The 14,007-nt window shown below is 41.2% G+C and overlaps 1 long non-coding RNA gene across 2 annotated transcripts; it reads left to right on the forward strand.

Moving 5' to 3' along the window:
• The first annotated feature begins 2,155 nt into the window (after window positions 1-2,155).
• LOC123486310 lies at window positions 2,156-5,195 on the forward strand. Of its 2 annotated transcripts, XR_006659335.1 has the most exons (5): window positions 2,156-2,211; window positions 2,603-2,714; window positions 3,240-3,390; window positions 3,611-4,146; window positions 4,980-5,195. It is a non-coding gene; the product is annotated as an uncharacterized LOC123486310 (long non-coding RNA). The 2 variants fall into 2 exon arrangements; XR_006659336.1 differs by lacking the exons at window positions 3,240-3,390; window positions 3,611-4,146; window positions 4,980-5,195 and adding an exon at window positions 2,803-2,839.
• The last annotated feature ends 8,812 nt before the right edge of the window (window positions 5,196-14,007 follow it).

Below are 14,007 nucleotides of genomic sequence, written 5' to 3' on the forward strand. Positions count from 1 at the left end.
GGTGCCACCTCTGCATCAGGGCATCATCACAACGCACAGAATCTGCAGCACTCCAATATTGTGAGCGAGATGACAAATCGAATCTCGAGTCATACAGCTCAAGTCCATGTTAAGTCACGAGTCATAGATGCTCAAGTCGAAGTCGAATGGCAAGACACAAAATGTGCAACTCGAGTAGTACTCAAGTCCAAGTCACGTGACTCAAGACTCATCTCTCTGCCCATGTCTATGCTTCCCATCCTTAAGTTTCCTTTTTTGCATAATTTTACTTTTGTTTTGTACACCAGCTTCAAACAGTTGAAAATACAATATTTTTGGTTATTCCAAAGATATTTCACTGCAGTTTAGACGTTACAATGATTCTCTACACTATATATTGCTTGCTTTGTCACATAAATTGAAATGAGCCAGTTTAGAATTTTAGCAACCAGTTAATGGAGGAGTGATTTCTAAAGCCGGAGTGATGTAAAGAAAACTGAAAAAACATAACACATTACAGGAACATGATCAGCATGACCACTGAGGATGTAAACGATGGAAGTGTGTCTTACCATCTCTGCTTCCTCCTCCTTGTCAAGGTGTTCACCTAATACCTCCTCTGCTGGGCCTTTCTTGTCAAGGTGTTCACCTAATACCTCCTCTGCTGGGCCTTTCTTGTCAAGGTATTCACCTAATTCCTCCTCTGCTGGGCCTTTCTTGTCAAGGTGTTCACCTAATACCTCCTCTGCTGGGCCTAGAATGAAGGGTGAGATATAGTATTGTACATCAGCATTCAAAAGACGTGGCTTCATGGTTCCCACCACAATTGCAACATGTCACATTTTCATCACTTTTAAAACACATGATATGATATTTTCCACAACTTGGACATCTCGGCTTCTCCCTTCTGCAAACACTTGAAACATGTCCAAAAGCTTTACAGTGATCACACTGCATTGGTCTTGGGATAAATGCTCTGACTCTGTAGTTTATATACCCCAACTGCACTTGAGTAGGGAGAGACTCCATATCAAAAAACAAAAGAACAGATACACTTTTTCTTCATTCACCACATGATTCATCCGACGTACATCAATCACTACAGGAATATTTTTAATCTCTGCAACATCGACTTCCCACGAGATGTCAGATATTACCCCCTTGAGGGGTGCCCTGTTCCGAAGAGACACACGACAAGTCAAACTTCTCAAATCCGGTGAGACGCAACACACATTCCTTCTGATCCTCAGAAGTACAAAAAAAGTAGAAACAAGCCCGCCTCTAGTGATCCTCACAGCCTTCACTTTACCCAGTACTCTCTCCACCAGTTTGGATATCTCAAATGGATTCTCCAAGATTGGTAATCCGATCAGCTGCTCCTCATTAACAAACTGTACTCCTACAAGACACGAAGGGACATTCTCAGCACTTGTACGCTACTTTGCTCCGTTGTCCATTCTTTTGGACAATAGTCCAATTCTCCTTGATTCCACCGCCATTAGATTCAAGATCCACATTGACCTTTGCGAAGCCTCAGTTCCGCAGTCTACCATTGAAAACCATTGAAGACTACACGCAGAAAAGTTGTGCTATTTGTATTTGATTATAGATGGGTTAGTTGACAGTCAGGAAAATGACGTGTGCACTTCCATGGGGCAGAGGTCAGTTTGTTGTTGTGATTCTGGATGGCCAGATGGCTAGTAACCATGACAATAAACTGCCATGTGGGGAATCGTAAGTGACTCCTTACAGCTCGTTTCATCTTGTTCTTGATACCATGTCTTGTTTTGAGGTGTTTTGACTGATTTCATGTCAATGCTAATTAGGCAAAGATTCGCTAGCTAGCTAACCAACTACTGTAATGATGTATTTGAGAGACAACAAGTGCTTATTGTGCAAATGTATATCTGTTGTCAAAATACATTGGAGACAAAATATTGCTTCAGAGCTGCCAACTCTCACACTTTCGCCGTGTGACACATGTTTTTGCCTGTTTTCACACGCACTCACGCCACACATCCAATTTCTCACGCAAATAAAAATCGTCCGAGACTCGTTCGTTCCTTTTTTCAAACTCCCCGACGGTAGATGGCGCTGATGAGCGCCACTGAACCGTATGCGCTGCACCCCGAAGCTAGAGACAGAAGAAGAGATACCGTTGCCACAAAAGACAAAAGGAGAAGAAACGGTCACTACCTCAAGAAGTCTGATAAGAAGCTGAGCTGAGACTAGGTATGTAACAATGAAATGTCGTCCAATTGAGTACTCACTCTCTTAAAATTTAAATCTTGAAATAAATTATTTGTTTGTGCTTGTGAACATGATTTAGTGTGGTGAATGTAAACTCAGCTGATTTCGAACAGGTAAGATGTATTCCAAAGAATTTAACATAAATACAGGAAATGTGTGCAATAGAAGTAAACCTGCTGTTCTTCTAAGCCACCATACCAACTTTCACTTCTTTCAACTCGCTGCTTCAGAGAGAGCAGTCATCAATATTTTTGTTACATGATGAGGTGGGATTGGATTTAGCAGTTTTTCTCCATTCTGTGTTTCTTGCTGATATCTGCAGGGATCCTCTAAAACAGGTTTCACCTACTATTTTTGTAAATGTCTGTTATAGATGGTGAAATTCGAACGCAAGCTATGTTCCAAGTTTATGGTTCCAGCAGCTCTGCAGTGCCATGAGGAGCCTTGTGAAATTGCCTTTAAAGAAAAGGCAAACCATTTACCAGGTTAGTATTTGACTATTATTATGATCAAACACTGTGATATGTGATATTTAGCCTTGTACCTTATACCGATATGCTGTATCTGTGACAGGAAGAAAGTTGAACATTGGGTTCACAACCAGGGCTAAATTTAACAGATTACTCGACGAGGTGACATCACACCACAGCAGGTGGATTCATTCCATGAAGCTGTGTTGTGTTTCCTGACAAGTGCTGTGGACTATGCACTTAAGAAGCTGCCACTGGAAGAGCCACTGATCAAGCACTCACAATTTGTAGATGTACGGCAGAGGGCTGAAAGTGACATCGAAGATGTCCTGTACTTTGTTGAAAGGTTAGTTTTTTTCTCTAATTATTGTCTATCATCTTAGCTAAAATACCCTGTGTTTTATGATGAGGTGTGTTCACTCCTAAACTGCACATGAGATATTCTTATGTGGCTTCTCCTCAAAGATGTGTATGAACTGCTGCTGGTTGATGACTATATACCTAAAACGTAACAACTTGTAACTCTACTTTCATAAATAGGTTTCCCCATCTCCTCCCATACCATGGGCCAGAGGAGCATGACCTTCTGGGTGAGGAGTTTCTAAATTATCAGACCATGCCAATGATATCCCTGCAGGACGAAACTGAAATGGAAAGCTTCTGGGCTGAAATGGCAACCCGGAAGCATAAGGTAAACATATTTTCCTTTTTTGTCTTTCCTTTTGGCAGGTGTGGCTTGGCTACATCTGTTGCTTAAAATTGTTGCATGCATGTATGTGTCATGCATGTTGCAAATTATCTATGTTTTTATCTGAACTTTGTTAATGGATCAACCTACAGTATACTTACAGTATTAATCAATCAAAAATCAAGGTATGTTTTTCCATTGTGTTTTGGTGCATTTTCCATAGGTGACAGGAGCCAAAGAATTTAAGAGGCTTGCTGCTTTCGCCAAGCTTGTCCTGGTATTGCCCCATGCAAACGCAGATGCTGAGAGGGTGTTTTCATTTGTGGGACTGAACAAAACCAAGAGAAGAAACAGCCTAGCATTGGATGGCACCCTGTCCTCAATAATGACCATAAAGATGGCCAATCTGGAGCCCTGCTTCAAATGGGAGCCCCCCTCCGATATCATCAAGGCCTCCAAGAAGGCCACAGGCCAGTATAACCATGCCGACAGATCCTAGACAAGAGGCTCATTTGAGATGAGCCAGGTCTGCGCGGAATCGATCACCGGCGATCACCGCCCAATGCATGCTGGTTAGATTTGTGTCCGACTTGATCCCCACTTTCTCTGACGTCATGCACACGTGGGCAACGATAACCTCATGAGATCAAGGCGGCCGCAGTTCTGAGACGCAGGCAGTGCAATTGCTTTTCACCGACTGCAGGACCCAGGCGGACCCAGGACAAAATCTCACTCCAAGGTTTTTTGAAAAGTTGGCAGGTATGTAGCTTACTTGTTGTCAACAATCTAAACCAACCCCGTCTGTTTTGCCCCATGGTTGTGCACAAGTCGGTTTTGTTGCTAAACAACCAACCCGTGTATATGATTGGCCATTCATTCAAACGCCATTATGCTCCCGCAAGCCACAACTTCTCGAGCAGTACAGCAGTTGATACATTCACACAGCACACGCAAGCTGTCCTGAGCAAAAATAATCAATCTACTCTCTGAGTTTATTTATTTGAGGTTTAGTGATCTTCAATATTGAACATACTACCAATATGCTGGCTACTGTTGATAGTCTGCTAAAATAAATCTAAAAAAATACATTCCAGTTTTCATCTTGCCTAGCCTTCAAGAATACTTTTTTGGAACGCAGTTCGCTTAAAGGGGCAGCGTCCTATTTTGAGATGTATAAAAAAATCTCTAAATTACAAAAATAAATGCAATGCAATTCTAAAGAATAGACGACTTTACATTGCTAAATTATATTAAACAGCTTTTTAATACATATCACAATAACCAAATATAGCCTATTAATATAGAGAGAAAGCATACCAACCTATGACCCTGTATGACCCTAATGCATTTAGAAACTACACCATGTCTGGACCAGTAGAAATTTGGTTCGGGACAGTACATTTTTGGCCAACTGATACTCATAGCCTATGAATGGGACCCATGGTTTTAGCTGACCAGGTCATGAGGTCAGGAAAAACCCCAGGCCCCAGAAAAGACATGTACACATTTGCGACTACACTTTTGAACCTGTGGTGCAACTTCTGCTAAACACACTGTTGCTTTGTCTTTCCTTTCTGCACCTCCTCCTGTAGCTGGCTGATCTGCTGCTGTTGATTCAACATGAAGCCCTGTAGCATTGCTAACATATCTGGTGTGCTATCAGGAGTGCCAGTGCTGTGAACAGGTGTGGTGCCTCTTCTTTCCCCTTCACCACCCGTTGCACCTGGTGACTCCTCATCATCAGGCCTCTCCATGACTATAACCCCACCTGGTGACTCCTCATCATCAGGCCTCTCCATGACTATAACCCCACCTGGTGGCTCCTCATCATCAGGCCTCTCCATCACTATAACCCCACCTGGTGACTCCTCATCATCAGGCCTCTCCATGACTATAACCCCACCTGGTGACTCCTCATCATCAGGCCTCTCCATGACTATAACCCCACCTGGTGACTCCTCATCATCAGGCCTCTCCACCTCTATAACCCCACCTGGTGACCCCTCATCATCAGGCCTCTCCATGACTATAACCCCACCTGGTGACTCCTCATCATCAGGCCTCTCCACCTCTATAACCCCACCTGGTGACCCCTCATCATCAGGCCTCTCCATGACTATAACCCCACCAGGTGACTCCTTCTCATCAGGCCTCTCCATGACTATAACCCCACCTGGTGACTCCTCATCATCAGGCCTCTCCACCTCTATAACCCCACCTGGTGACTCCTCATCATCAGGCCTCTCCATGACTATAACCCCACCAGGTGACTCCTCATCATCAGGCCTCTCCATGACTATAACCCCACCAGGTGACTCCTCCTCATCAGGCCTCTCCACCTCTATAACCCCACCTGGTGACTCCTCATCATCAGGCCTCTCCATGACTATAACCCCACCTGGTGGGGAATCCCAACACCTAAAGATGGATGGGCTGCAGCAGTCTTCTAAAGAAAACGATGTTTTTCAGAGTTTGTCAAAGTAAAGTAATAAACATTGTTAGTGGTTTATTCTCACAACAAATACAATTAGTGTTGGTTGATCATTCACTCAAGACAGCTGGGCAAAGATACATCAAAATGTATTCTGTTTCAAAGTATAAAATACCCTCCAACAAATGATCAACATGATCAAAGTAGTGATGGGAAACTGAGGCTTTCTGAAGGCTTCGGAGCTTTCACCAAATTGTGGCGAAAAAACGGTTCATTACTTCAGCTTCATTATTGGTTCACAATGCACATTAGTGACATCTGCTGGTCAGCAATAAATAGCAGCCTGTGAATATCAGATAACCTTTCTCTTATCTCCACTGTATTCATCAGAACTAGGGAAGTTGTTAGCTTTACATCACGCTTCCCTTTTTTGCCTTCAAGTTGACTATTTAAAAAAATAAAAATAATCTATGGCAATATTTAGGATGCTTAAGACAGAATCTTATACTATACTAAATAAAACAAATTATGCAGAAAGTGTGGTTTCACATGAAAAAAAAATCTACAATATTTAGCCTTTGACAGGATTGGACCTCATACCTTATGTACCTGAATGTTCCATAGTTCCCTACTCTACCTGCTAAGCTACCAGTCAGGCTACCAGTCAGGCAAAACTAAATGTACAAAATCCTAACTATATGTGTAAGTATGGTGTCCAATAGAGGTTGGTGTTTGAAAGTAGCTTAGAATCGGAGAAAGCACCAGAACCATGGTGAAATCAGTGGGATCTCGCATTTTGCAACACTGTGTGAAAAGCATGTGATCAAACGAAGCTTCAGACGTCATTGATGACATACTTCTGATAAAGTGATACACGTATCCGCACACTGCTTCGAAGTTAGCTGCTTAGCGATTACGAGACACATGTCTCAGAGCTCCAGTAGTAAACGTAACATCACTAATTTCCAGTGTGTGAGTGACTCCAATTTTTGGCCAGTACATGCTCTGATTGTATGTTTAGTGTACAGACACCAGGGACAGGCCCGACGCAGCTGCGAGAGGCTACACCCAACGCTACAACCCAGCAGGCTCGTCGTCGACAGAGAAACAGCCCAGCAAGCAGCAACCGAAAACCGAGCCAGGCTGCCAAGAGCTCAACTCATTCAACGCTTTCTATAGCACTACTAAAGGAAAGTGCTTATTCCTCAACAAGCTCTGTCTCGCTGCAGAATTAGACGGTCATCCACGTTCTGCAAACATTACATTTTGGAAGTTACCCCAAACGTCAAATGTCTAAGTGTTTATGTTGCTTCTGCTGTTCTGTATCGTTCCATTTCTCCCAACGTCACATTTTAAAGTTAAGGGTTAAGTTTAGACACTCATTCTGTATGGTTAAGGCAGTGGTTCCCAAACTAGTGGTTGAGACCCTATGTGTGGTCGCCTGAAATGAAAATGGGGTCGCGGTAGAATGTAAAAAATCCTGGTATATTATATCATCTTTGTCTCTCAAAATCATTGTAATGTGGTTAACCATAACAAATCTAAATGAAAATTCATTAAATCTAAAAGTTCTAATTCAACCAGAGAGCACCCTCAGATCGTGGGAAAAGGCAGCACTTGACCGTTGCATTTGAATCATTCCCACTGTGAATGGCTAGGCCCACTATGCTATGAAACCACACACTATTGCAGAGACTTTGATATTACTGGCCGCAATTGATATGGTGAAAACAATGTGTGGGACCTGGGGAGGCACAGAAACTCACATCAATACCTTTGTCAGATAACACTGTGAAACTAAGAATTTATGCTATAACTAGCAATCAAGAGGAAACTGACTGAACTACTCAACAATTTAAAATGTTTATTTAACCGTTATTTAGCTAGGGACTCCCAATCACGGCCGGAATCGAACCAGGGGGTCTGTAGTGACACCTCAAGCACTGAGATGCAGTGCCTTAGACCGCTGCGCCACTCGGGAGCTACGCTTTAAGCTCTCCAAATAGATGTTAGCTGTGAGGGGCGAGATGTATTGACTTCTGTTCGCTACATGTCAGGGGCTGCTATTCATGAGGACATAATTGTTCTGTCTCACGATTCCCGAGCATGAAACGATTCCCGAGCATGAAACGGCACAGGGGATGTTCAGTGTGCTGCGTGGCTATATTAACAAAAAAAACAGATTCCATGGGATCGAATGGTGGGCTTTTGCACAGATGGGGCTCCATCTATCACGGGACTGCGGGCAGGCCTCTGCACTCTAGTTATGAATGTGTCTCCCTCTGCCATATGGACCATTGTATGATACACCCACTAAGCTATAATGGATACACCGAGAGCAACTGGCAGCAAAAGAGCTGAGCGTAGAACTCAGAGATATGCAGCAGGTAACTTTGATTGTAAACTACATCGCGCATGCCTGTTCGCAAAACTTTGTGGAGATATGGGATCAGAGCATGACAATGTTCTATTCACACCAGGCTTGGTGGTTATCAAGGGGTAGTGTTGGAACAATTTTTCAAATTGAGACAGGAACTGTTATTCGCAATGGATATAAAAAACAGACTTTGTTGACTTTCTAATGAAAATAAAATGTGTCTCCTTGCCGAAGGTAACAGACATATTTGGAAAACTGAACGAACTAAACGCAGGCATGCAGGGGAAATAAAAAAATATACAGATGAGTGACCGAATCAGCGAAATCCGTTTGACTGTAATCCTGGCTCAGTTGACGTGCCAGTAAGTGAAATTGAACAGCTGATCGAGCTGTCATGTGTTTGAATGCTACAGACAACTCATTCACGAGTCACTATGGAGGAGTTTTGGTTCCTGACTATATTTACTACAACAGACTCAAAGGGAATACTGTGCCGTCTCCCTCCGAACATTACAACTCATGCTACGCTGATTCAGTGCTCTCGTCTGTATTAAAAACAAATATCGATCCAGGAGCGATGAGGTGTGCACTGTTGACCACGCCCCCTGACTTTGAGAAGCTCCAACGCGTCATGCATCAAGCACACCCATGTCATTAGTGGGGGTGAGATGAGATCCATTGTCAGACCAATTTGCAATTGACTGCCATAGCTCCAATTAAAAAAGTAAACATTGACAGTTAATTACATAAATGTTTCACATGGTTGGAGTTGCGAGAATTTTCAGATATCAAAATTGGGTCGTGGGCCCAATAAGTTTGGATGCCCTGGGTTAAGGTACGTTTTGGGATAAGGATTAAACATTACCTTTAGGCACTCATTCCAAATGGTTAAGGTACGTTTTGGGATAAGGATTAAACATTACCTTTAGGCACTCATTCCAAATGGTTAAGGTATGTTTTGGGATTAGGATTAAACATTACCTTTAGGCACTCATTCCAAATGGTTAAGGTAAGGGTTACATTTTGGGACATGGTTAAAACCAAACAATTTAAAACAAGGGATTGAACACTCAACCTTCTGCAAAACTAAAGCCCAATTGATGGTAATAGTGCTCACTGTTGTCCCTAGTGGCCAGTTTTGAAAGCATTTTCTGACGTCCTCATGACATGGTCAGATGTCCAATTTTGACATCAATCTGGCTGTATTCCTAAAGTGAGAGTCTAAACCCAATTGTTCAGTGTACGTTCTAGTTGCCTGTTTTGTGTCCCCCGAGACCACAGCCACGGGGGACACGTCGACAACGCTCAGACGCTACTGCTCGGGAAGAAGAGCTGAACCCTCCTTTAAATATTTAGCAGTACTGTAGGTATATTACAAAACTGTCTTCCAAAGATTCCCTTAGCATATCCAATGCACAGTTAAAAGGGTGAGAGAGCGTTTATAGTGCAGGCTGAAATTGTTGAATTAATTGCCAGACAGCAGAATGTGTATTAAATATTTAAGTCCATATTAGTCCCTTTTTAGGAATGTGCATAATGTCATCATCATAATTTCTTTATCATTATGCCCACATCATAATGCCTTTTATATAATACCTATATTTACTAATTAAATGCATGCATTGTTATTATCATAACAATAAACTTATTACGGAAGGCTTTGTATAAAATAAATTACATAATGTCTTTACAAAAGTCATACTTCATTTTATATGTCCATTTTGAAAGACAAAACACCCATGTATTGTTTCAGGCTTGTGTCTTGTAATAGTAACTTTATAGATGTCCTTACCTTTGCCTGTTGAGTTGGTATCTAGAATTATATGTCTACAAGTGGAGATGCAGCTGACGCTTTATAGCGATGTGGGGCCTAGTTGTACTTCATGATGTGATTGGTCACCTTTAGCTTGAAGGTTTTTCCTTTCTAGTCAGTCAGGTGATTTCTTGTAAATCATGAAGGTTGTTCCAGTCTGTCTAGTTCAGGTGCAGGAGCAGTTGCCCCTCCCTCGCATGCCTCCTGCCTCACCTGGGACAAATGTAGAGATTCCTGTTTTTCTACGGTCAAAAGACTACAACAGCCAAAAGGCTGTTGGCAACCGTGAATGCAGTTGTTTAACATAGCAGTCTACCTATTTCCTGTAGTCTCAAAATGATTAAACATTTTGTTTAATCTAATAAAGTTTACTTTCAATGTGTTCTTCAAATGGAGAACATGTATTAAATCATATCATAATATCGTTATTCAAATAAGTTGACTCACCCACATACAGTGGGAATTATTGGATCCCTTGATAAAGATGAGCAAAAAATATTATAAAATAAATCAAACAAATATTGTATGCAAAACAATACATAATTATATATATAAATATACTAATACAATTGCTCAGAGAAAGAGATTTTGTATAACAAGTAATAAAAAAAGCTATATCAAAAAGATAGGTGTCAAAATTATTGGATGCCCTGTTTTCAATACCCTATCACCTTCCCCTTGCAAGCATAACGACGCTGAGCCTTTTTTCAACCACAACAAAATATGAGATTGGAGAACATATTAGGAGGGATCTTAGACCATTCCTCCATACAGAATATTTCCTTATCCTTGATATCCTTCATCTGCGTTTATGGACTGCCCTCTTCAATTCAAACCACAAACCCCACCATCGAAAGCTGAGACTCACATGAACACATACATGTCAGTTGTTTCGCTCTGCGATGAACACAAGCCTCACAGGACTCGTCTGAACCAGGTACCAGTTAAAGAAATATAATTGAATTACTTTAATGACAAAAAAGGGGTTAAATATGGGTAAAATAAATATATAATAATTTCCTGAGCTTTCTTATATCTCAGATATAGGACAGACAATTTAAAACATATTTCCTTTTTTAATAAATGTTTAACTGTCTGGTTTGTTATTCCATGTGTTTCTATGGGCTAATAGCAGTAAGGCCAAATTCAATTTTCATAAAATCATTTTTATATCTTTTTTTATATACCTACAGGGGTCCTAAAATTCAAAATCAAATAGATAAATGATCCTTGATATGACCATCTTAAAACAATCATCTAAGGATACCTTGACTTGCATTACACACCCTCACTGAAGAAACATTTTCATGAAATCATGTAAACGCACCCTTCTACAAGCAGGAAAGAAGTTATGGACGAACCAGAAATGTGACATATCTGTTAGACAGTTCACACAGTCATCATCCAGGATTACTGTCTTGTCATCTTTTTGGCAAACCACATTGGAACATTCTAATCTTTAAGTACATTAACTGACAGAACAGGTTTATGTATTAACAACTGTGCCATTGTTGTCAGGAAGCTGTCTCCATGGTGATAGGAGGGAAAGGAGGCAGACTAGGGACAAGGGAAGGGCAGCCACCTGAGGTCAATAACTGCCCTACAAAGGCAAAGAGCAGTAACTATGCAAACAGCGAAACTGAGAAAAATAGCTTTAAAGGGGCAATCTGCTGTTGCTACATCATTTATTTTAATTTTTATCAATGATATATACCTATTTATTCTAGAAGAATATAACTTATAAATACCTCATGAGCTTTTAGATCAGAACCCAACATATAAAAGCTTGTTTTACTCCAATGTTTTTAAACAATGTAAATGTAAACAAACACTGTATAGCCTCAAAACATGGTTAAAACTATAATGTTGATATCAAGGATGGTCAGTCCTTGTATCCATGACTTTGTCTATGAATTTGAGAGTGGCTACATTTCTCCAGGCCCATCCCTCAACTTTGGCCCTTTTAACGTGTTTTGGCTGTCCAGAAAAATATATTGTAGGTAGATAAGAGATAATGCACGAGGGACTATTATCTTATTATGAAGTAATTTTGTATGCATATCAACCATGAACACATGACCTATGACCCCTAAAATATTGATACTGCACTCTGCCTTTGAATGACCTTAAACAACTATATGGGTAATGCAAACGCAAAGTACAGTATCTAAAATCTAAATGTGTTAAAGGGATAGTTCACCCAAATTACAAAATTACATATTGGTTTCCTTACCCTGTAAGCAGTCTATGGACATAGTATTATTATAATATATATTTTTTAATGACAGCAATCAATGTTTGGTTTTGTTTCCTGGCAACAGGGCCGGCGTTATGGGCGGGCCTTAGGAGGCCTGGCCCGCCCTACCGTACGTCCTTGCCCGTCCAAATAAAATATTAAAATATTGATCATTTATTTGACCCAGTTGCGTGCCGACAGAAAGAAGCATCCATTTCAGATAAAGCGTCCAAGCGAGCAAAACAGAGCCCCTCTGTCTCAGTATGTGTAGACCGTGTATCTGATGCTGTCTGGACCAAAAGAGTATGGCATGTCATACCATTTCTGGCCAGACAACATTAGAGACATGGGCTACACACTGTGTAGTAAGACAGAGGGGCGCTGTTTCGCTCGCTCGGATGCTTTCTCCCGTGAGATAGTTTCAGCGGAGAGGAAGAGGCGAAGCGAGAGGGCTCACTCTCGCCAAAATCTGTCCAGATTTAACCCAATGTGTTTCTATGAGCATAATATGCAGACCTAAGATTGTAGCCTGCCTTCCTGCCTTTGGGACAACTAATCTAATTGTTAGGGAAGATACATGAGCCTCATGTCATTATATACAGATCTCTGGTTTCAGCCTCTTGCGAATTGGAAGGGAAAGTTGCCGGGTGCACACTGTACCAAAATTATACAATTACGCCAGCCTAAATAAAATCATTCAAAATACTTCACCAGAGAGCATGACTTCGCCACAATTGTTTTGTTGTTGCTGTGGATTGATACAAATCACAAGTGCCTAGGCCAAGGCCTATTTGGGATGCCCGCAATTTGGGAAGCGTGCGTGGCAATAGGACTAGCTGATTGAGTTGCGGCTGTCAGTGAAAAGCATAAATAATATGTGTGAAGATAATGTGTCTTGAGTATAATTGAAAATGTTGCAACAAGAAGAAAGGGAGGGGTGTGTGGCGGATATATGGCATGTCTCTCTCCAGAATGCATGCACTTCAGCAGCTCTCCAGAATGCACTTCAGCAGCTCTCCAGAATGCACTTCAGCAGCTCTCCAGAATGCACTTCAGCAGCTCTCCAGAATGCACTTCAGCAGCTCTCCAGAATGCACTCAGCTGTCTCCCGCCAATTCGTGAGCATTCATTGTTTAATTGTGTGAATTGTTTGCCTTTGTTTATTTTGGATCAATTGCCCATTACATACAGTGGCTTGCGAAAGTATTCACCCCCCTTGGCATTTTTCCTATTTTGATGCCTTACAACCTGGAAATAAAATGGATTTTGGGGGGGTTTGTATCATTTGATTTACACAACATGCCTACAACTTTGAAGATGCAAAATATTTTCTATTGTGCAACAAACAAGAAATAAGACAAAAAAAAACAGAAACTTGAGCGTGCATAACTATTCATTGAGGTGATGTTGCAGTAGTCAGGCGCAGGAGGGTAAATCACAGAATAACAAGCTTTATTCTGCGAATACAGAGTTACGCGGTAATGCGTTAAAAACACTCCAGTGGGCAAAACAGGCACACTGGAAAATACAAGGCACCCGGGGAAATACAGTGAGGGAAAAAAGTATTTGATCCCCTGCGGATTTTGTATGTTTGCCCACTTACAAAGAAATGATCAGTCTATAATTTTAATGGTAGGTTTATTTGAACAGTGAGAGAGAGAAATACAACAAAAAAATCCAGAAAAACGCATGTCAAAAATGTTATAAATTGATTTGCATTTTAATGAGGGAAATAAATATTTGACCCCCTCTCAATCAGATTT

The sequence above is a fragment of the Coregonus clupeaformis genome, unplaced genomic scaffold, assembly GCF_020615455.1.
Source record: "Coregonus clupeaformis isolate EN_2021a unplaced genomic scaffold, ASM2061545v1 scaf1126, whole genome shotgun sequence".
NCBI lineage: Eukaryota > Metazoa > Chordata > Actinopteri > Salmoniformes > Salmonidae > Coregonus > Coregonus clupeaformis.